Genomic DNA, 22,528 nt, shown 5'->3' with positions numbered 1-22,528 from the left:
ACCCGGTGACACTCGGGTGTTACTCTTGACTATGCACTCAGAAATAGCTCCTGGCTTGGGGGACCATATGGGATGCCAGGGGATCAAATCGCGGTCCATCCTAGATTAGATACTTGCAAGGCAAATGCCCTCCTGCTTGCACAACCACTTGGGCCCCTATATTGCATATATTTTTTTCTGACCTGAAGGTATTAAAATAACTATTAAATTGTTATAAAAATATTTTGAAGAATTTATAGATATTAGTAAATAAACTTTAATATAAAATTAGTTTCTGAAAATATGGTGGTAAGTGTAAATTTTAAATATTTTATGCAACTACAATTGATAAATAACAAAATTATTTTACCTATGCAACCATATTTATAATAAAATGAATGAAATTTTCAGAGGTCAGAATATGAAAATGAAGTATAAAGGTGATGATTAATGCTTGTATTCTCCTTGAAGGACATGTATGCCTAGAAAGCTAAATATCAATATATGATGAAATATGGACTATAAGGAACTTAAAGATAAGAAATTATAAATAATATATATATATTCAGGGATAGGTACTTAATTTTATCTAAAATATACTTAAATGACATGGAAAATTGTAAAGTTCTAGTTGAAAAAATACTTATTTGTTGTGGACTTTTTTTGGTTTGTTTTGGGTTGGTTTTTGTTTTGGGGGCCACACCCGGTGATGCTCAGGGGTTACTCCTGGCACTATGCTCAGAAATCGCTCCTGGCTTGAGGTACCATATGGGATGCTTGGGGATCAAATCCAGGTTTGTCCCAGGCTAGAGCAGGTAAGGCAGAGGCCTTACCGCTTGCACCACTGCTCTGGCCCCATTGTTGTAAACTTATAATCATGAATCTGACCAAGTCAGAGTTTTGTATTGCTATCATCTATGTAATGTTGTAACCATACACCAAAAATTAATATAAATTTTGGTTCTAGACTAGATTTAATTCAGGATTATCTAAAATATGATCATATAGAATGACTGTACATGAAGTCCCAGAAAGATAAGCCCCAAATCTAAGATTATAAAACACATATGGAAACTCTCCTACTTTACTTATCTTCAATGGTAAGTCATATGATTGGTCTAGACTATTACAAATTTTAGGCACATTTAAAAAGAAAAGCATGGGGCTGGAGCATAGCACAGCAAGGAAGGCCTTTACCTTGTATGCCACTGACCCTAGTTCAACCTCAGGCATCCCAGATGGTTCCCTGAGACCGGCAAGAGAACTCCCTGGGCACCACTGGGTGTGGCCCAAAAACCAAAAAAAAAAAATAAAATAAAAAGAAAGTCATGTATATATAAAGTAATATATAATATTTTTAAAAAGGAAACTGGAAAGATAACTCAAGTGTTAAGCACCTGTTTTATATGTCTTTGTCCTGATTTCAAATCCCTGATCAATAAATGGCCCCACTACTAGCTGCAATGATTCTGATGGCCCCACAGCATTTCTGGGTACTTAACAAACTTTATTTCCTGTTAAGCATCATTTGGAGAGACTGCCAGGTCTTTGAATATCAATAGGGAGACACAAAAAATAAGTATATTAAATGTCAGATAGAATTAAGATAAAAGATTAGAGATTTAATAATTTTACTGAGATTATCCTGAATAAAAAATAACAAAAAGAATAATGTAAAGAGAAGTGAACATACAAAAAGGATAAGAAAAAATTTTAACATAGCTATAACTGTAGCTTTATGAGAAAATATTGTAGGGACAAGAGAAGAAGCAAATTTTCTACAATATACATTAATCTCCATAATTTAATGAAGATATGTATCTAATTTTCAGAGATCAAAACAAAAGTACACCTGAGATAAACTATTTAAAACACCACCCCCAATTAAGCTTTATTGGGCCTGGATAGATAGTATGGAAGTTAGGGTGTTTACCTTGCATGAGACCTGCCTGGGTTTGATCACCAGCATCTCATATAGTACCCTAAGCCTGCCAGGAGTGATTCTGGAGTGCAGAGCTTAGAGTAACCACTAAGCATCACTGTGGATCACCCCCTAACACCCCAAATAATTAATTAAATGATACTTAGATGGCAAGGGAGACACCATGATTACAAAGGTGGTTTTCCCAGAGCAAGGCTAAGCCACTGCACTCTGGATGCGCTGACCCCTGCAATTTCCCCAAATGTGGGAAGCTTATAATTTGTGGTAGTGTAGGACTGTGTCTGTGCTCTTCCCTAAAAAAGAAATTAAGTAATGAAACACAAAAATAAATTTACTTGGGCTGGAGCAGTGGCACAAGTGGATGGACCACAGTTTGATCTTCGGCGTCCCATATGGTCCCCCAAGCCAGGAGCCATTTCTGAGCACCTAACCAGGAGTAACCTCTCAGCTGATGGGTGTGGCCCAAGTAAATAAATAAATAAATAAATAAATAAATAAATAAATAAATAAATAAATAAAATTTACTAAAAGCACTACTAGCAGCAAGAAAACCATGGAATAGCAAAATTCTCAGAAGAAAATATCTGAAAAGATAAATAAACCCAGAGAAACCATAATTCAAATGTATGGTCAAACTAAAGAGCTATTAGTGTCATTGAAGCTTGTAGAAGTGTATTGCTAATAAATATTGGTTAAATAAATTACTAAAGGAAATACTTAGGGAAAATAGTAATTGTAGAAAAAAAATAAAAGATTCACAACAGTTTTATATATTGTCAAGCCTTTTAAAAATGACTGAATATATAAATATATAATGAAGATACTTGCAATAATCAATTTGCAACTAAAATAAAAAATGAGGCTCTGGGGACATAACTCTATGATAGAGCCTTGAATATGTAAATCTCCCTTTCCTCAGTTTCTCTAGCAAAAGAAAATTGTTCAACTACAAGCTTTTAGTAAGATAATCACATTTTCTTTTTCTTTAATTTCTCCTTTGACCTATTGTTGCTCTTAATGTGTTTCATGACACTGACCCGTTTTTTTTACATTCATCCAAACATCTAGTTCATAATATTTTATATCAACACCCAATTAAATCTAGTTATTTTACTTTAAGATTTCTATATTACTTTCTAAATGTATAGCATAATTTAAATATAAATGCATAATTAAATTTATAAATATATGTGTATATTTCAGTCCATAGTACTATTCATATGTATATATATTTATCTATATGAACTGAAGTTGCATTCTGAAATCTCAATGTTTAATTCTTAATGTCTGATATCATGGTGTTTGAAGTTCAGGTCTTTTGAGAAGTGATCAAGTTTATACAGATGGAGTTAAGTGGGTGGATTCTTTGCTTTGTAGATTCTTTGTTTACTCTTTATTCTTTTATTTAATTTATTTTTGGTGTTTGGGCCACACCTAGAAATGTGTTGTGCTTATTCCTAGTTCTGAGCTCCTCTAACTACCACTCTTGGTGATACTCAGGGAACCATATGGATTGATGGGGAATGAAATTGTTGATTGTGTGCAAAAGAAGTGTCTTACTCCCTAAACTATCTCTTCAGCCCCACTTTCTCTCTTCATTGAATTAGAGCAAAACTAGAATTTGGTCAAGGCTAACTTCAAGTCAGTGTTAACTTTTAAGGTTAACCTTGGATTCGAGATCCATTCTACAAAGACCACAGGAGACAAACAGCACAGCAATAAGGCATGGGGTTACAGGGGTCGCCCCTGTAACGCAAGGAACCCTTACTGAGCTCTCAGGCTCCTTTAATAAAGTTACAGAGGCTTCAAACCATCACAGTTAACCTTCAAGTTGACTGGCTGTTTTCTAGGTTGTTTTCTTTTATGGCTAGATATCTAGAGTGGTTTATTGTGATTTGTGAGGCCCTGGTGTCTTCGTCAGCTGAAGTAGTAAAGGAGGGGCTCAGGGGACCACTAGGTACCCCTGACCTTGTCTGCCTGCAGGCTACTAGGTGTTCTTAGCTTATCTAGCTAGTAGTAAAGGAGAGGCTTGGACACCCACTGGACACCTGTGATCTTGTCTACCTGAAGGCCCCTAGGTGTTGCTAGTTTATCTCTTTCAGGTACATGACTTCAAAGCTCCTGAAACTGGCTGTTCTGACCTAATCTTTGATCCTTCGTACTAGAGCCTGTCATGGCTGTACTTAGGTTCACAGCAAAGCTAGGTTACAGTTGATTCTAAATGAAACTTGAGATCCTAACACCAGCTGACCTATTTGGTACCTAATTGTTGACTGAGTCTCCTGTTAGTTATTAGTCAAATACTTTGTTATAAAAGTCCAAAATAATACTCACATTCTATAATTTTTATTTCTCTGCAGAATCCTAAAAAAACACAGATGCCTTCCAGTTTTTTTCTATGATCTGAAAGAATTTATGTAACATTGAAGTTCTTTGTATTTCAAAAATTTGAAAGAACCATCGTTTGTTTATTTACATTCTCTTTGATTATATCCTAGGTTTCTTATACTGTTGTTTACTATTTGTTTATATCTATTCTGGGATCAACTATTTTAAAATTGTGAAAGTTATTTATTTCAGTCAGGGTTTTAAATTGTTGGCATAGTTTTGTGAAGTAGTCTCATAGCATTTCATTATTTTTATTCCACAGTGATGACTCCTATTGTTACTATATTTATCAATGTATGTAAAAGAGTGAGACTTTAAAACAATTTCAAATTGTTTTAGGCATAGAGATATGGTTAAAGTGGTAGAGCACATGCCTCCCCCTTATAAGATCTTGAATTTGACCCTTGGTACCACAAAAAATGTCAACTGCTTCTTCATTTCTGTTCTTTTACAGAAATGTTTGTGTAGGAATATGTATAGTGAGTGCTCAAAGCAGTGCTCAGAATATCTGGGCGCTATTCCTGAAGATATTTAACTTTGGTATGCAGATCATACCGTTCAGAATTCAGGCTCTGAGATTTATTGATGTTTGGGTCTAATGGTACGGGGTTACCAGAGTTATATCCAACAGTCTTGGAGAAAGGGAAGTCCTGAGTTCTATCATGTGGTGCTCTCTAATAGACATTGATGCTATAAACTTAGATCCATCTCCTTGGTCCCTGTGTTCTTGTTCTATTTTTGTGTGTGTGTATGTGTTTACCTTTAAGTCAGCCATACAGCTTACTTCTCACACTTTCTTCAGGGATCCCTAAAGACAGGCTCTGAGGATCATATGAGGTGAGGGGATCAAACAGCAAACCTAGGTGGGCAAGAACCCCTACCTACTATATTATATCTTTGACCCTGCTCTGTTGCTATGCTTAACATCATTGTTTTACCTATTTAACCAAGCATTAATAATAACATTAGTTTATGAAGTTAATTTATTCTCACACCAAATCCCTGCTGTCTTGGGTATGCTGGTTGCAGTTACATAATTTTTCTTCAAATTAAATATTGTAGTTTTGTTGCCACTACGCTATATAAAATGTTTTGGGTTTTGTTTTGTTTTTACTTTTGGGTCAAAATAAAAAAACATCCATTTAGAGATTATTTTTCCAATCCTATCTAGCAAAAAACTGTGACCACATAAGTATGTTTGAACCAATAGAACAATATAAAAGTTCAACCTCGATACCATTTCCTTCAGAGATAATTACTTATGTTCTATTTTCTTCCTTTCCTTTTTTATTGCTCTGGAACAAAGAGGTGCTGCTAAAGCCAGCAAAACACAGAATGTCTTTGTTCTAATGTTAAAGGTGACTCTTTTGGAAAAGTAAAGATGTCTTTATTTTGACACTGAATTGGATAAAGACACTAACCATAGATGATGATTTGCAAAATGTCCCCTTTTGGATGGACTAATAAGTGAAAGCTGCTTTTTTTTTTTTTTTACTTGAAGTCAAATTTCAGATTAAAACTTTTTTCTGCTGTCTATTATATGTACAAGGGTAACACTTTATGGAATGAGTAAGCAATAAAAAAGAAGAAACCAGTCCTTGAAAGAACATATGGAACAAAATCGACCCATGTCTATTACATTAAATAATTATATTTTTTGAACTATAGTATTTTTGGTTTTCATTGTTGTAGCAGCCAAGCTTATCTCAAACTACGACCCGCGGGCCACATATTGTATTTATTCCCATTTTGTTTCTTTACTTCTAAATAAGATATATGCAGTGTGCATAGAAATTTGTTCATAATTTTTGTTTTTACTATAATCTGGCCCTCCAACAGTCTGAAGGACAGTGAACTGGCCCCCTGTTTAAAACGTTTGAGGACCCCTGCTTTAGAACTTGGATATTTTGCTTTTAGATTTTTCATTGTAGATTAGGTAATATTGTTACAATATTAGCTTTTATCAAATTATTACATTTTCTCCAACACCAAATCCTAATACTACCACTGTCCTTATCTTACTTCTAGTTGTCTCACTTTGCTTCCTGTCCTGTATCTCAGCCTGGTGATCTCTTTTTTAATGTAAGACCAAGCATATTCTTCCTCATTTGATATCTTCTATTAGCTTGCTTTGCTTCTTTTAGACCTACCACAAATCAGTGAAATAATTTTATATTTTACTCCCCAGTCTGAACTATTTTATATAGCATGATGACCTCAATTTCCATTCCAATTTTAGCAATCTGCAAGATTTCATCTTTTCTTATAACTGCATAGTATTCCATTGTACATATACAAAGATATATATATATATTTGTTGTTATATATTTTAATATATATTAAAATTGTATTTTAATTTGGGTAATTTGGGTATTGTAATTTGTTTTTTAAAGGAAAGAAAATTATTTAATAATAATAAAATTAAAATCATCTAAGGAATTTTCTCATTGTATTAGGTGGGTATTGTAATTTATAATTTGGGTTTGTTTCTGTATGTTGTAATGTTGTATTTAGTTTTGTAATATACAGGTGTGCATATATCTTTTCAAATATATATACATATATAAGCAGGCTCAGAGAACCATATAGGATGCCAGGGATCAAACTCAGATTGGCTGCATGCAAGGCAAATGCCCTATCCGTTGTGCTATCACTCTGGCCCCTCAAATACATATTTTTTATATTCTTGGCTTAGATTACAAAAAGTAAAGATTACAGAGTCATATTAAAACTCTATCCTTAGATTTTGTTTGTTTGTTTGTTGGGGGGGGCACATGCAGCAGTGCTCAGGACATATCCTGACTGCTTTCAGAGACCAATCCCAGAAGGCTTGAGGGTCCATATGTGGTACTGGAAATCTAACCTGGATTTGGCCACAAGCAAGGCAAATAAATACCTTACCTAAAGTACTATCTCTTTGATCCTTATCTTTAGTTTTTTTTTATTTAGAAGTTTCCATGCTGTTTTCCACAGAGGTTGAAGAGGATGACATTCTTACCAATAGTGAAAGAGGGTGCTTTTTACATTGTATTTCATCATCACTGGTTTTGCCCATCTTCTCTATCTATGCACTGGTGTGAAATTTTTTATCTTAAATTTGATTTGCATTTCTATGATAATAAGTGATGTTGAACGTTTTGATTATCTCTTTTCCACATTTTGAAAGAGGGAGGAGTTGAATCATACTGGCAGTGCTCAGTGGTCACTTCTGATGGTTTTCAGAGGACCATTTTTCAGTCTGAGGATAGAACCTGAGTTGGCTGCATACACAGTAGACACATTATCTCCTATGATATCTCTTTTCTCTTTCCATTTTTTCATAGAGTTATTGGATTTTTTAAAGTTGATGAGGCCTGTGAGTGCTTTATAAATTTTTACTATTAGGCCTTTATCTGCTATATGTTACAAAATAATTTCTCCCATTTTCCCATTTGTAACTTAGTCTGAGTTTCTTTTGTGACACAAAACTTTTTTGATTTGATGCAGTCTCAATTGTTTTATTTCTGTTATGTTTACCAAGGAATCATATTATTTAAGGCATGTCTAAGATCCACATTTTGGATAGGTATGCCTATGTTTTCTTCAGCTTTATGAATTTTGGTAAAATTTCAAGGTTTTTAATTTACTTTGAATTAATATTTATGGTATAATATAGAGATCTAGTTTTATTTTCTGATATATTTTTAGATCCAGTTTCCCTAACACCACCATTTGTCAAATTGACTTCCTTTTTCCATTTTGTGCACTTAGCTGCTTTACTGAAGATTAACAGCTCATAATTTTTAGGTTTTATGTCACACTGGATTCTAAATTTATGGCTAATTTGTTTGGAATAAAGGTGTTTCTTTGGATGTGTTTTGTGTGTGTGTGTGTGTGTGTGTGTTTGTTTTGTTTTGGGGCCATATCTGGTAGTGCTCAGGGCTTATTTTATTCTAATTTTGTGCTCAGAGTTCACTCCAGGAAGTACTCAGAAAACCTAGTATTGTGCCGGGAATCAAACCAGTGTTGGGTACATGCAAGGCAAGTGCTTTATCCCCTATACTACCTATCCAATCCTGACTCTGCTTGTTGGAAAACACAAAATATAAGAAATGTGTGTGTGAAACTGCAAAAGGCAGAAATATTAAGCTTGAAAATCCATTTAGAGAATGTATATTTAAATGTATTACTTTTGGGGTATTTTGTAGTAGAAAATATAAGATAAAAACAGTCTGGCTATAGGACAATATCTGATATGGTTAAAGCAAATAGCCCAGGAAGGCCAGAAAGTCAGTACATAACAGAATAGAAATATAGAGCTACAAACACAAAGGAGCAAAGAAATACTTCAAAATTGCAGTGCTAAGATTTTCTTAGTAATTTCAGCATCTTCAATAACAAAAGAAAAATATTATAGAGGAATCTGCTTTCAAAAAAATAATTTGTGGTTTCTCAATGTAGCTTAGAAACCCAGAACCATATTTTCTCTGCTCATTGGAAATATTCAGGGCACTAAAAGCAGACGTATCTGACTGCTGGGTGATCAAATCATGCTAGGCATATGTTCTATCCAGTCTCTCTGACAAGAGACTGTCTAAAGACAAAGTAGAAGACCCAATTCAACCTTAAACAGATAATAGACTCATTGGCACATATTTCAAGAAGTCCAGAGAAAAAGAAAGTAAAAGTAATGAGATTAATTCAATGCTAGTCACCATAAAATCAGATTTCTTGCATTTCACAAGTTTACACTTCACTCTGTATGCATACTTGCTTTATAAAAGGCTGTGTTTTTCAAGATTAAAAAATGTTCCCCAGTAGTATAAAGGCTGCATGTTTCTTTGTTAAAATTGAAGGTATTTGTACATTTCCATGATTTTATTTATAAGGATAAATTTCTTGAAATCTATTGCTAACTTTCCTGTTTTATTTTCATGAGTTAAAACTGGGTCATATCGCCATTCTTTAACCAATGAATGACAAGGACAAGATATAATCATTAGATTAAACAGCAGTCAAAGAAAAACCAACTGCTCTTTAAGCCAAAGAGCTATTTTGGGAATTAATGGATAAGTCATCATAATTAAGGATCTATTAGGAGAAAGGTGGGAAGATTGCCCATTACTGTAATGGCAAAGTATTTTAAGAAAGTACTTTTAGGGGTGGTATAGAAAAAAGACTGAAGAATAAAGAGTTTAAAACAAAGTGGCTACTTGAAGAGCAATATAATGAATAGGGCCATGGGTAAGAATAATTTTTGCCTTGCATGAAGCAGACTTGGGTTTGATCCTCAACATCCTTGCTCCCCGAGCTTGAGTGCAGAGCCAGAAGTAACTCCTGATTACCTCTAGGTGTGGCCCCCAAAACAAAGCAAAACAACAAAAGAAAGAATAATCTAAGAAGTAAAAATAGGACGAATGAATTAAAAGGATATAAATATTAACCTTTTAAAGTGACAGGAAATGAAAATGATAGAAAAAATACAAGATTAGGAAATTCAAGAAAAGAGATTTATAGAGATTTCTATACAGAAAAGATTTTTAGAGAAGTTCAAACATTGATAGCCTAGGCTTTGGCATCAAGTTGACTTGAAACTTCCAAATAGTATATAAATTTATCAAGATAGTAACCACAAATTAACCACTGATAAACTTTGGCACCAAACAGCATAGAATTCACTCCCCATTACACCTAGTCACTAACTATATTATGTGTTTTCAAAACCTTGTTTTCACGAGTGGCAAATGATAATATTCTCAGTCCTTATCCATTACCAATTATTTTTGTGTGCTTGTTTGCTTTTAATGCCAGCAAACACATTATTATGTATTGTAACTTCAAAATAAAAAAATCATGATAAATGTTTCTAAATGATGTTTTTAGTGATAATTAAATATGATGTTTATAAAGTATCCAGCTATGCTTAGAGGAGAATTCAGAGCCAAAAACACCCAATAACTATGATTTTGTCATCAAAACTGAAGAATTCTTGGCTTCGATGATTAGACATTCTAGGTAACCTTTGAGCAAAAGATTCACAGCAATAATGACTAGCATGTACATACACAAATGTGGAAGATAGATGAGAGATGGTGAGAAATCTTTGCTAGTAAATAAAATGCTCAGGGCAGGGGCAAATGTGTCTCTTTTTCAGTATTGTATCAATTTCTATTTGAAACAGAGAAAATGGGATTATATATCATAAAATAATTTCACTCTGGTTATCTATATTAACCAGACCTGTGCAAATAGGTCAGCACCTGCCTTTCTAATATGAAATTCTTTTATTTGGTTTTATTAAAAGGTAAATTTTTCCTTCCGGAACCATTTCCTTTCAGATTCTAACTAGTCACCACAGTGAAAGAATTCCCTTGGGTGTGCTTGAATCTAATCCAAAAACTAGAGAAAATTAGTGTTGTGCAGATATGAATTATATAGAACAATTAAATGGATACGAAAGGCCACAATGTGTCTATTCTTAAGAAAATCACAGCTAGTAAGTAATTGGGCTTGATTTAGCTTAAAAGACACCTTAAAAAGTGGAGAGGGGAACAGAGAGGATCTAGGAAGAGCTCTGGACTCTGAAGTAATCAGGTAGCACCTGAGTCCTGCAAAATACTATAGCACCAATAAAAGCACACTAGTCCTAAGTGCCCTTAAATGTCAGAGGATGGAGGGGCTGGAGAGTCAAAACAGAGGGCAGGACTCTTGTCTTAGATATACCCTATCTGGGTTTAATTCCTAACAACTCATATAGCCCATGAGTATTGCCAGGAATAATTCCTGAGTGCAAAGCCAAGAGTAACCCCTGACCATTGTTGGTGTGATCCAAAGATAAAAGGGAAAAAATAATGTCAGATAATGGAAGCAGAGGAGGAAATAAAGATACCAACTTAAAACTGAGAAATTTTCTTGCCCAAGTGATTGGATTAATAGGCCAAGATTAAAGATGTAACTAACACCTGATTTGTAGCTGTTCCCTATTTTCTTTATGACTTTATAGGCTGGTTGGTTTTCAGCAAACAAGCAAGAGTTCATTTCAAAAGGGAAAACTTTTGGATTTTGCTTTCACAGACTTGGCAGAAATGAGTGGGTAGAATTATTTGAAAAACTAAACATTTTGGGTGCTTTGCATATAGCTGACTGGGTTTAACCCCAAATCCCATATAGTCCCTGAGCATTGCCAGGAGTGATTCATTTTTTTTTTGTGGGGAGCACACCCAGCAGTGCTCACCAATTACTTACTCCTGGCTCTGTACTCAGAAGTTACTCCTGGAGGCTTGGGGGACCATATGGGATGACAGGGAATTGAACCAAGATCTGCTGCATGCAAGACAAATGCCCTACCCATTGTGCTATTGCTCTGGTCCCTCCAGGAGTGAATCTTGAGTGCAGAGCAGCCAGAAGTAAGCACAAAGCACTTCCTAGTGTGTTACACACACACACACACACACACACACACACGCGCGCGCGCGAAGAAAAAGAGTCAATGTCTCTAGATTCAATAGTAGCAGAGAATACATACTCAGAATTTGGTTCATCTTGGTAAAAAATATCTTGGAGGGTTGGAAAGAAAGAAAAACTATTCACATAAATAGATAACATAGAAAACAGTTATATGTTTTTAATTTGGGGCCACACCCAACAGTGCTCAGGACTGACCCCTGGCAGTGCTCAGGGGACTACTTTTGGTGTCAGAAATTCCAACGAGGTTTGAACTCAACTAGGGCTAAACTCATTCAAGACAAGCACCTTAACTTCAGTGCTATCTCTCCAACCCAACAAGTTATATTTTCTAAGCCCAATTGTTGTGCATTTGAACCCTTGTATGACTAAAACTTACAGTAAATTCCTATGTTAAAATGCTTGGTCTGTCCCCAAAGTTCTAAGAGTCAGATTTTAGGGTCATATCAAATTCTAGAACTTCAGTCTTCTGTAAATGGCATTCACAGATGTCAGACCTTGAATTATTCTCATGCAGAAGGAACACTTCCTTTTCCAAACCTTCCCAAAGATTTGGGGTGACAATCATGCATAAACAACATTTCCAGCTGTCACCAAATTTGCCACCTGAAAACTTTGATTTCAAACTGTCATGATATAGACTTAAGATTTGTTTCAAAAACTGCAAATGACCTCCCCAAACTTTTGTGTTACCTAAGAAAATCATCTCTGGACAGACTTTGCTTATGTGAAGACAATGATATGATTTCTTAGACTTTCAAATCTAAGCAATCCGTATTAGATCTGGTGACAGCAGTATGCAAGGATTAACACTCTTTCACCGTGGACATCAAATGCTGGAGATCATAGGTAATTTAATTATGCAAGTTAAAGGACTAAGCACTACTGGTAAGATCCTAAACATCTCTACCAACCTATCAATCAAAACTATTTGCAATGTGTCCTTTTTCCCCTCCTTTCCTTTTCCTTTTCCCATCTTCCCCCTCCCCTGCAGGGGCTGGGAAGTTTATCTCTGTTCCAGAAATGCCCTTCTCGACTTCTCACCCTCTGTTCACTGATGAATCTCGCTTTCCCAAGTCAGGAAGAGAAGCCACCAGATGAAGGCCCTGGTGAGGGCCTCAGGGCAGCCGAGCATGCTCAGTAGCTGGGGTGGCTGTCAGCTCGCAGCAGGTTTGGGTTTGCACCATACAGATTAGCATTCGGCTCTGACTCTGGAGGCGGTCTGCCCTAGAAGATTCCCTAATTCCTGAAAAGCTGATCCCCTGCTCAGTACACGCGGTTTTAAGATCCTCAGCTGCAGCCGCTCCCCAGAAATCCACTAACTCGAGACGCTCCACTCATTCTCCTTGGTTTGGGGGCTGGTAGCAGCTGCTGGATGAGTGAGCAGAAACGACAGGCTTGTGGTTTAAGCGTGGAGGGTGTGGAAGAGCGAGCGACTTGGGTTCCGAGCTGAACCAGAGAGAGAAGGTGCATTGAGGAACCAAGTGGCCTGGGAAGGAGCAAATTAACGCGTCTTCTTTACTTCTTGTTACCATGGCATTCTCTGCTCTTGACCTGGTAGTACCGAAGCTGGTACAGTGCTTTCACCTCCGGTAAGGAGAGCACCTTTGCATGCATTTCTCTTTTCAATACTTTTATTAGCTCTAAAATCCACAGCCAGAAAGATCCTCAAACTATCCCTCGGGGTCTCACGTTGCAACTTTATTTCTGTAACGAAGAATGGGGCGGGTGCTTTTTGGAGTACTTAAAAAACAGTACTTCAGGTTCAAGTTGAAGAGAAAATACTGGTCTATAATCCTTGTTTTTCCTGACCCTGTTCTTATATGTTTAGTGAGGTTTATATTTCTAAAGATGGCTTAGGGTTATTATTTTTTTCTTTTAAAGATTCTTAAGATGGTAGGGAATCGTACTTCATGATATATAGGCAAATGAATACCATAAATTCTAGTCTTTTTCAGAAAATGATCGCTGTTACAGAAAAGAAATAATAATATTAAAATTAAAAAAAATTAACATCAACCTTCATTAGTCTTGAAACTGACCAGAGGAAATAGTAATACTATGGCTTGTGGTTATTTGTAAAAAGTTTCAATTCCCAGGGTAAAAGTTTAAAATTATATTTTAAGGGGCCAGAGAGATAGCATGGAGGTAAGGCGTTTGCCTTACATGCAGAAGGATGGTGGTTCGAATCCCAGCATCCCATATGGTCCCCTGAGCCTGCCAGGAGTGATATTTGAGGGTAGAGCCAGGAGTTATCTCTGAGCGCTGCCAGGTGTGAGCCCCAAAAATTAAAAACCAAAAAAAATTCATATTTTAAGGTGTTGAGTATGATAACTTCTTCACAAAAATATTAAAGTTCAAAAGAGGAAACCATTTCATATAGCTTAGTGGTTGCAGATTTATGTTTTTTGTGGAAACTTCCTCAGCTAACATCTTTAAATGGCTGTTTAAAGAAAAAAATGAGAGGAGGCTTTTGAACTATAAAACAAGAACATTCAAAAAAGTATTTAACTTTGTGCTGACAATGAAAAACTATCTAAAATGAAGTATAAAAGAGATACAGGTCCAGATTACTAGTAATTTGGTTGAAGATTGAAACAATTATTTTTCCAGTAAGGCAATAATGGATCTACTACCAGTATAGTGAACATATCTAATACCAGTATAGTGAACATTAGCCATTGGAATTAAATTGGGCAGAAACACTGTATTATTCTTATTTTGATATTAAATGTTTAATTTTTTAATATAAAGATAAACATCAAGTAATTAAAAATAGTAATTTTTCCTAAGACAGCATATGACTTTTTCTTATAAAAATAAACAATGAATACAAATCTTATAATGAGGGGTGAAAAAGAGAGATACTTGATATGGGAGTAAATATTTGAATGAAAAAGTTGCAATTTCTGCACAAATTATTATTTTTAAAGCCTACTTTAAGATATAATTTAGTGTTGTGATGCATTTCCTTGTGAGTTTATTTAACTAAGAACACATGAACTACAACTTTTAATAAAAAGAAAAAAAGTGTGAGAGAGATAACCATTTCTATTTCTAGATTATTCTATAGGGACTAGAACCCAAATGTATTCAGTCACCAAGCTTTATAGAAAGGATTAGTTTCTTAAATTTTCTTTACTAGCCTGGAAACCTGGAGATAAATATTTCTTTCCCCCCTCAGCTTTGCATCAGAAACACCCCAGTTTAAGAGTTCCCAGGTAACCTGTTGCAAGACAAAAGCTGCTCAGGGAACTCTTAATAGCTTGGTCTCTGACTTAAGCAGCTGAATATCCAGATTTCCAACTGCAAAGTTCTTTTGTACAATTAACATAAGAATTATCCTTTCCAGAATATTTCCAATAACCCAGGATTTCTGTGAAGAAAACTGTCTCCCAAGATTTTTCTTGTCTCTGCTTGTTCTTAGTCTCTTGGCTGTGCATTGGTGTTTCTGGGAGGTGATGAAATAACAATGATCACTTCTGTTTAGTTAGGCATAAAAACTTTCATGGCTAGAACCAGAATCAGTAGTCACCTGAAATGGAATTTTTACTGATCAAGTAAGATGTAAAATGTTTTTGTTTCTATCCATATTTGTATATTTCAATGTAGGTAGAGAGTTTTATTCTCTCATTTCCACCTGAGAGAATTATGAGTTGATGAGAGAAAATTATTCCAGTGCATATCATGTTATTCTGGTTTTTTTTTATTTTGAGGTGTATGTGTGTGTGTGTGTGTTGGTATCAACCCAAAGTATGTTAACTTGTCTCTTCAACATCAATTGAAAATAATTGAATTTTATAAACCCCCGTAGAATGAGTTGGCCTATGTAACAAATACATGAAAATAATGAATTTTATATTTTCCTTTTGCAATCAAATAGTGTCAAAATTTTAATCTTACCAAAAATGTTTTTTATCCTTTTACTCATTAAGAACTTATGAATGTTTTTATCCTATACTTAAAAAAATTTTATTTAAAGAAAATGCATTACATAGTTGACATAGCTGATCATAATACATTTGTTTCAAGATGCTGGAAAGCAAAGTTATTAAAAATATAAAGAACATAGAAAACCTAAAAAAATAAAATGGAAGAGAAGAATAAAGAAATAAAATAAAGTTCAATAGCAATTATATTTGTGAAAATTATTGTATCCCCAATAAAGTCATTAATACCATAGCAGAAGTTAGGTAACTGATACTATTTTTGATATAAATTCAAACAAGGTTTAAGATTGGGATATAGATTATTTGCAGTTTATTCTCTAAAGTAGTTTCAAAAGTCACATGAACAGGAACAAATTATAAATAATAATAAAATATTATCATTCAATCATTCAATCAGATTTTTCTATAGCAGTCAAAATATAGCATCAACTGTTATTTGTGCATTACGGAGATTACTATCTTGGCTGCTGATTGCCATTAATCTAACAACTGAATTTTCCTTTAAGGCAACCCTTAGTTTTGGTTTTAGAAATTTAAATAAGCAATAATTGCAGCAATTCAGAACTAGGAATAAACATTAACTGTAGTTTAGGAAAGAAGCCAGAATTGTCAAACTAGCTTTACTGTTGATAAAGACATATCCAAAATTCCAGGGTTTTTGTGTCTTCTTCAAGGATATACTTAGCTTTCAGCTCAGTCAGTAATTTTGAGGTTGTGTTTGTTAGAATTGAATTTGAGAGTACAGAGATGCACATAGGTTGGAGGATAAGCCGCCCAGAATTGTTTCTCTGAAAAATTGTTTTCTGCTTAGCCATGGGATGACAGTAGGTCAAGGTTGACTTCTCCAAATTGCAATCACAGTTGTAATCTGGGGCAGAGCAGCAGGTAGGGAGCTTGGCTTGCCTGTAGTTGACCCAAGTTCCTTTTGCTCTCCAGAACCCCAGATGATTCCCAGAGTCCTGAGAAGAGTGATCCCTGAACTCAGATCAAGGAGTAAGTCCTGAACACCACTGGGGTGACACAAAAACAAACAAATAAAAAATAGATATATTTTTTTTATACAAGATGAATGTGATTCTTGTTTAAAAGGAGACCTATCTTCTAGCTTGTGGTGGGAGAAAGTGGTTTGCATGGAGAAGCAAGTAATAAAGGCTATATAGAGAAGAAAGAAACAATAGTGTGTGACTTAAGAAATATAAAACTCACCTGAAAAGATAATATTAGATCTGGGATGAGAATCAAAGTCAGTCCAGATCATGTTCATGGTATCTTTGTAGTAACATAGAAAGTCGTATGAAAGAAAGGAGAACGATTTTGGGTTGTGGGAAGGATAAGCTGGAATTGCTGTAGAGGATGGAGGAAATTAAGTGGTAAATCTAAGATTGGAGAAGCCCAGGAGTCTCATATAGAGACTGAACTTTTCAAGTGCTAAGAATCCACTGGAGAATTTGATATTTTGACAAAGCACTTTGGCTGCTAGAGATTATACTGTAAGACTTTGAGGGCAAACTGGGAGATATGGGAAAATGCTGTTATTTAGAGATGATATTAACTGACAATTTAAGCTCCTGATGTAGCAGTGAAAAGGGAAACCAGCAATATTCTTTTGAATATTGTTTATATTAAAGAAGTTAATGTATTTTTTGTTGTCAAACACCTAGGAAAGAGAGACTGGAGAGATAATACAGGGTGTGAGGCATTTGTCTCGCATGCAGCTGACCCAGGTTCAATCCCGGCATCCCATAGTCTCCGAAACACCTCCAGGAGTAAGGTTTCTGAGTGCAAACCCAGAAGTAAACCCTGAGCACTGTAGCGTGTGACCAAAACCAAAACAATCTCATATTCTCTCCCCCCCCAAAAAATAGAAAAAATGCAGATAGGTCCTCAAAGATACTAAAACTTTCACTGCCCAAGATAAAACATTATAATACTTTGAATGTTGTTTCAATAAAAAATTTGCACCCCTCAGATGAAATATTTCACAATCTTACCACTTAATGTTCTGTATATGTTTGTTTGTTTGGGGGCCACCAGACAGCACTCAGATTACTCCTGGTTCTGTACCCAGAAATAACTACTGGCACTCTCTAGGAACAATATGATATTCTGGGGATCAAACTTAGGTTGGCTGGTGCAAGCAAAATCTCTTTTCTCTGTGTTATATGCTTTGATATCTTAATTTTGTAGGTCAAAGTTGCAGTAACTATTTACAAAACTCTTGAATAGAAAATATTAATTTTAGAAAACTGGCTTACTGAATAGACTAAGAAGACACCTCTCTAGGCTTCAATAGAATAAAATGTTTTCTTTCAGTCTGGATGAAAAAAAAAATAGTGCCACAGTTACTTCCGTTTTTTGTTTCTTTTAGTAAATTTTTCCAGCCTTAGATATTAAGATTTTAAATGACCTGTTATATATGTGTATATATATATATATTTTGTTTGTTTGTTTTCAATATACCCTACCTATAACCCAAATATGTAATACTTCAATTCCTGGGGGTTAGAAAATCTGCATTTGACCTTCTAATCATTTGTGTTAAATTATTTTTCACTATTCTTGTTTTCACATAAAGAATTAGACATTTACCTTTTTGGGGAATCTTTTTATTTGAGGTGCTGTGCAGTAAGTAGTTCCCAAACCTAAAGAATGCAAAAACAATATTAGTTTAAATTGGTAGATAAAATCAATTTTTGGTTTTGTTTTGTTTTTTATATTTTTTCTTTTGGGCTACACTCCACAGTGCTCAGGGGTTACTCCTGACTGCACTCAGAAATCACTCCTGTCAGGCTTAGGCTCAGGAGACCATTTGGAATACCAGGTATTGAACAAGGTCTGCCCCATGCAAGCCAAACATTCTATGCTATTTGATCCAGGCCCCAAATGGATCAAACCTTTATCTTTGTTGTTTTGTTTTGTGTTGTGTTGAGATCACACCCAGCAAGGATTCATCAGGAATGAATCCTGGCAGACCTCAGAGACCATATAAGGTACCAGGATCAATCATGTGCAAATACAGCCCTACCCCACTGTACTGCACTCTCTCTGGCCCAAAATTTTAAAATAATTGTTGTCATAAAGCTTCACCTTTCCAGTAGCACTTATCAATTCGTGACTAACTTGGCTTCCTTCGGGAAGTAGATATCTGAAATATCAAAGGAAGAATCTTGCAGTTTTCTCCTTATGGAATGTGCCCATTTTACTTTGTATCTGGTCTCAAAATTCATTTTATTAATTTTATGGCTGTGCCATTTCCTAATTATTAAAAATATCAGAATCTTAATTTGCATTTTATAACTTCCAGAGTGATTTCACATCTACTCTATTAAATGAACATTTGAGGCAGCCTTTTTTTCTTCTCCAAACAACCAAAATATAACATGTCAACAAGAAAATGAAATTTATCTTAGTATTTCAGATTGCTTCTGCTGCATTTTCTGTCTCAAGTAAGTCTTTTCTTTTCTAAAATCTTACAATTCAAAAAGGCGAGAACTTTCCTTCATTCTCTATTTCTCAATCTTATAGTAAATAGTATGTATTTAAGTCCTGAAAGGCCTCTCAAATCTCTTCTATTACACCTGTTATTCTATTGTTACCACCAACTTGCGTCTCTTACTAGGTCTGTTAACTCTTTACCTAATACACCATGACTTGTCCTTTATGCTTCATCCTGATACTTCATTTCTTCTTTTAGTTCCTGGGTTTTGTTGTTATTATTTGATTTTTAACTCTTGAGCTTAACAAGTTCCAATTTATATAGTGCATTTGGCTAGACTCTGACCTACTCAGAGAAGATACAACTAATTTTTACTTTATTTTTATATTAATTATTTTGTTCTTTTTTTTTCATTTTTTCATTCATTCTTTTGGTACTTTTCATTACTTCGCTATATGAGTTAACTATTTTGACCATCTTTTGGTTTCACTTTTTGGGAAGGAGGCAAACCAGAAATTACACCTGACTTTGTGTTCCATTCACTCCTGGTACGACTCAAGGGACCATATGAGATGCTGGAAATTAAAGCCAGGTTAGCCAGTGTCTAACTGTTGTACTATATATATCCATTACCCTCTTTAGGTTTCTTGAATGTGTGTTCCTGAGCATTTTCACCTGAAATCTCCACTTAAAATATCTTTTAATATTTTTAAAATAAACATATTCATTCCTGTAGGTCCAGACATTATCTGTTTCTTAGTTTTTTATTCAATGCTTGTTAGTCACTCTTGTTAAAACTCCAGAAAAATATTTTGAGGCATTAAAAACAAACCTCAGGAGGGTGGAAAGATAGCACAGTGGTAGGGCATTTGCCTTGCAAACAGCCAATTCAAGACAGACAGTGGTTCAAATGCTGGCATCCCATATTGGTCCCCTGTGCCTGTCAGGAGCGATTTCTGAGCACAGAGCCAGGAGTAACCCATGAGCAGTGTGACTCAAAAACAAAAACAAAACAAACAAAGAAATAAACAAAAACCCCTCAGAGGCTGGAGAGGTAGTTCAGTGGGTAGGGCATTTTCTCTTCTTGTGGATGACCTTGATTTGATCCTCAACATCCCATATGGTCTGAAGCAACACTAGGAGTAATTCCTGGGTGCAGTGACAAGAATAACCCCTGAACACAATGTGTATGGCCCCCATAACAAACCAAAAAAGCAATAATTAAAGTAATGCAGTTTATTGATTTTATTTGATTACATAATATCTGTGCCCTTATTTCAGGAGGTTGAGGTGAAAGGTACACCCCACCAATGCTTAAGTCTTACTCCTGGCTCTGTGTTGCTTATGGATCAATCCTGGTGGTGCTTGACTGGAATTCAATTCAGGGTTAGCTGGTCTAAGACAAATTCCTTAACCCATGTACTATTTCTTTAGTTCCTAATTATGTGCCTTCTATGTGCCAATAGTACATTAGTTCCTGAAGAAACAGGGGTAAGTAAAAATGCATATGTGACCTTCATGAATATAGAGTCCAAAGGCAATAATCTATAAGAGATATTACATAGGGTAAAGTAGAATGCTATTTGAGATCTTTTTTTTTGCAGCCCCCCCTCCAAAATCATTTTTACTTTATTTCTTATAGCATGTGTTGCTTCTTTAGACTAGCATCTTTCTTTAGTCCTGAGGTGTTACTTAACCAACTATTACATTTAATCCTAAAGCTGTGATCCAAGAACTGTGAACTAATGGACCAGATAGTGTATCTTCTTGCAATTATCATGTCTTCAACAATAAAATATCAGTTGTTTGTTAGCACATTTACATTCTAGGGTCCCTAATAGTCCTATTAAACCTCTCTCTTTTTTAAATCCTATATAGGAAATACTGTCTTTTTTGTTTCTTCTTGTTGTTGTTCTTGTTCTTCTTGTTCTTGTTCTTTTTCTGCTACCTCCAATTTTTCTTCCTCCTTTCTCTTTCTTTCTTTCTTTCTTTCTTTCTTTCTTTCTTTCTTTCTTTCTTTCTTTCTTTCTTTCTTTCTTTCTTTCTTTCTTTCTTTCTTTCTTTCTTTCTTTCTTTCTTTCTTTCTTTCTTTCAATACTTCCTCCTTCCTCCTCCTCTTTTTCCTCTTTCCTCTTCTCCTCCTCCTTTTTTCTCCTCTCTTCTCTCCTTCTTTCTATCTTTCTCTTTCTCTTTCCACTATAAGGCTAACTTCCAGCATTATTTAGGGGACCATGCCATGCTGAGGATGGAACCCAAGGTTCCAACATGCAAGATGTGCTCCAGCCCTTGATATCATAAAACTATAACCCATCTACCACGTAGGTCTAATACACATTTTGCAAATAAAGTTTCAATGGAAACTAGCCATATCTATTCACTAATGTAAATACCAAAATTGAGTGGCTATGACAAAAGTTATATGGGCTAAAACACTGTTTAGACTGTAAAAGCTGATCATTGCTCTAGGCAATGGAAAGAGCAAGCTGAAGACTGAGATCAGGGTGACAAAATATGATTGCCTAGGGACAAATTTAAAGTTGCAGCTGTTAGGGCATTTTATAGAGAAATATTTCTGTGATTTCTTTCTTTCTTTTTCTTTCTGTCTTTCTTTCTTTTTTCTTTTTCTCTCTTTCTTCTTTGCTTTATTTCTTTTTCTCTTTTTTTGATTGGTGTGTTGAAAATAGAAACTGTAAAAGAAAATTTCGTAAAAGATGTGGCCACTTTGTTTTAGTAATGTAAGATCAGTGCTTTGACTTATTCATTATTGTATTAGACTTGGAGCAGAATCATAAATAGGGGAACTTTATCATAGAGTAGAATCCTAAGGCGGGAAGAGTGATATTCCCCATCATTGTGGCCTATATGTCAGGGTAGTGACACAAAATCACTATTTCACAACAAGAAAGGTACTGCTTATGTAAATGGCTTGTATATTATACTTTGAGTACTATATTAACAATTATACTAAACCATTGTTACATACTAGGCTCAGCTGGAGTTACAAACAATATATTTTAAAGGATGGGGAGATAGGTCAAAAAACTGAAATGTATGCTTTGCATGCCACTGTTCCAGGTTCAGTCCTCAGTCTGACATGTTCCTTTAAACACTGCCAGGAGTGACAGAACCCTGAATGCACAATTAGGAATCACCTCTAACTTCTACTATCTATAAGCTAAAAGTAAAAACAACAATAATATACTTAAAAAGTTGAATATCCTTTGGTCTTCTCAAGACATACCTACTCAGAATGCTTAGGAGTTGTCTGCGTTTTTAGAAGATTGATTCTTCATAATATTTGCTTTAACTCTTCTGGTAGAACTATCATAAACTATCATATTCTGGTTGTTTTCATAGGGTCTAAGAGGTAATTCATCAGAAAGTATGCTT

The 22,528-nt window shown here is 35.0% G+C and overlaps 1 non-coding gene across 1 annotated transcript; it reads left to right on the top strand.

Moving 5' to 3' along the window:
• Positions 1–2,059: 2,059 nt before the first annotated feature.
• On the top strand, positions 2,060–2,217 carry LOC126008122 (U1 spliceosomal RNA). Its single transcript, XR_007495514.1, has one exon. It is a non-coding gene; the product is annotated as a U1 spliceosomal RNA (small nuclear RNA).
• The last annotated feature ends 20,311 nt before the right edge of the window (positions 2,218–22,528 follow it).

The sequence above is a fragment of the Suncus etruscus genome, chromosome 4 (genome assembly GCF_024139225.1).
Source record: "Suncus etruscus isolate mSunEtr1 chromosome 4, mSunEtr1.pri.cur, whole genome shotgun sequence".
Taxonomy (NCBI): domain Eukaryota; kingdom Metazoa; phylum Chordata; class Mammalia; order Eulipotyphla; family Soricidae; genus Suncus; species Suncus etruscus.
This window is presented reverse-complemented; position numbering and strand designations above follow the sequence as displayed.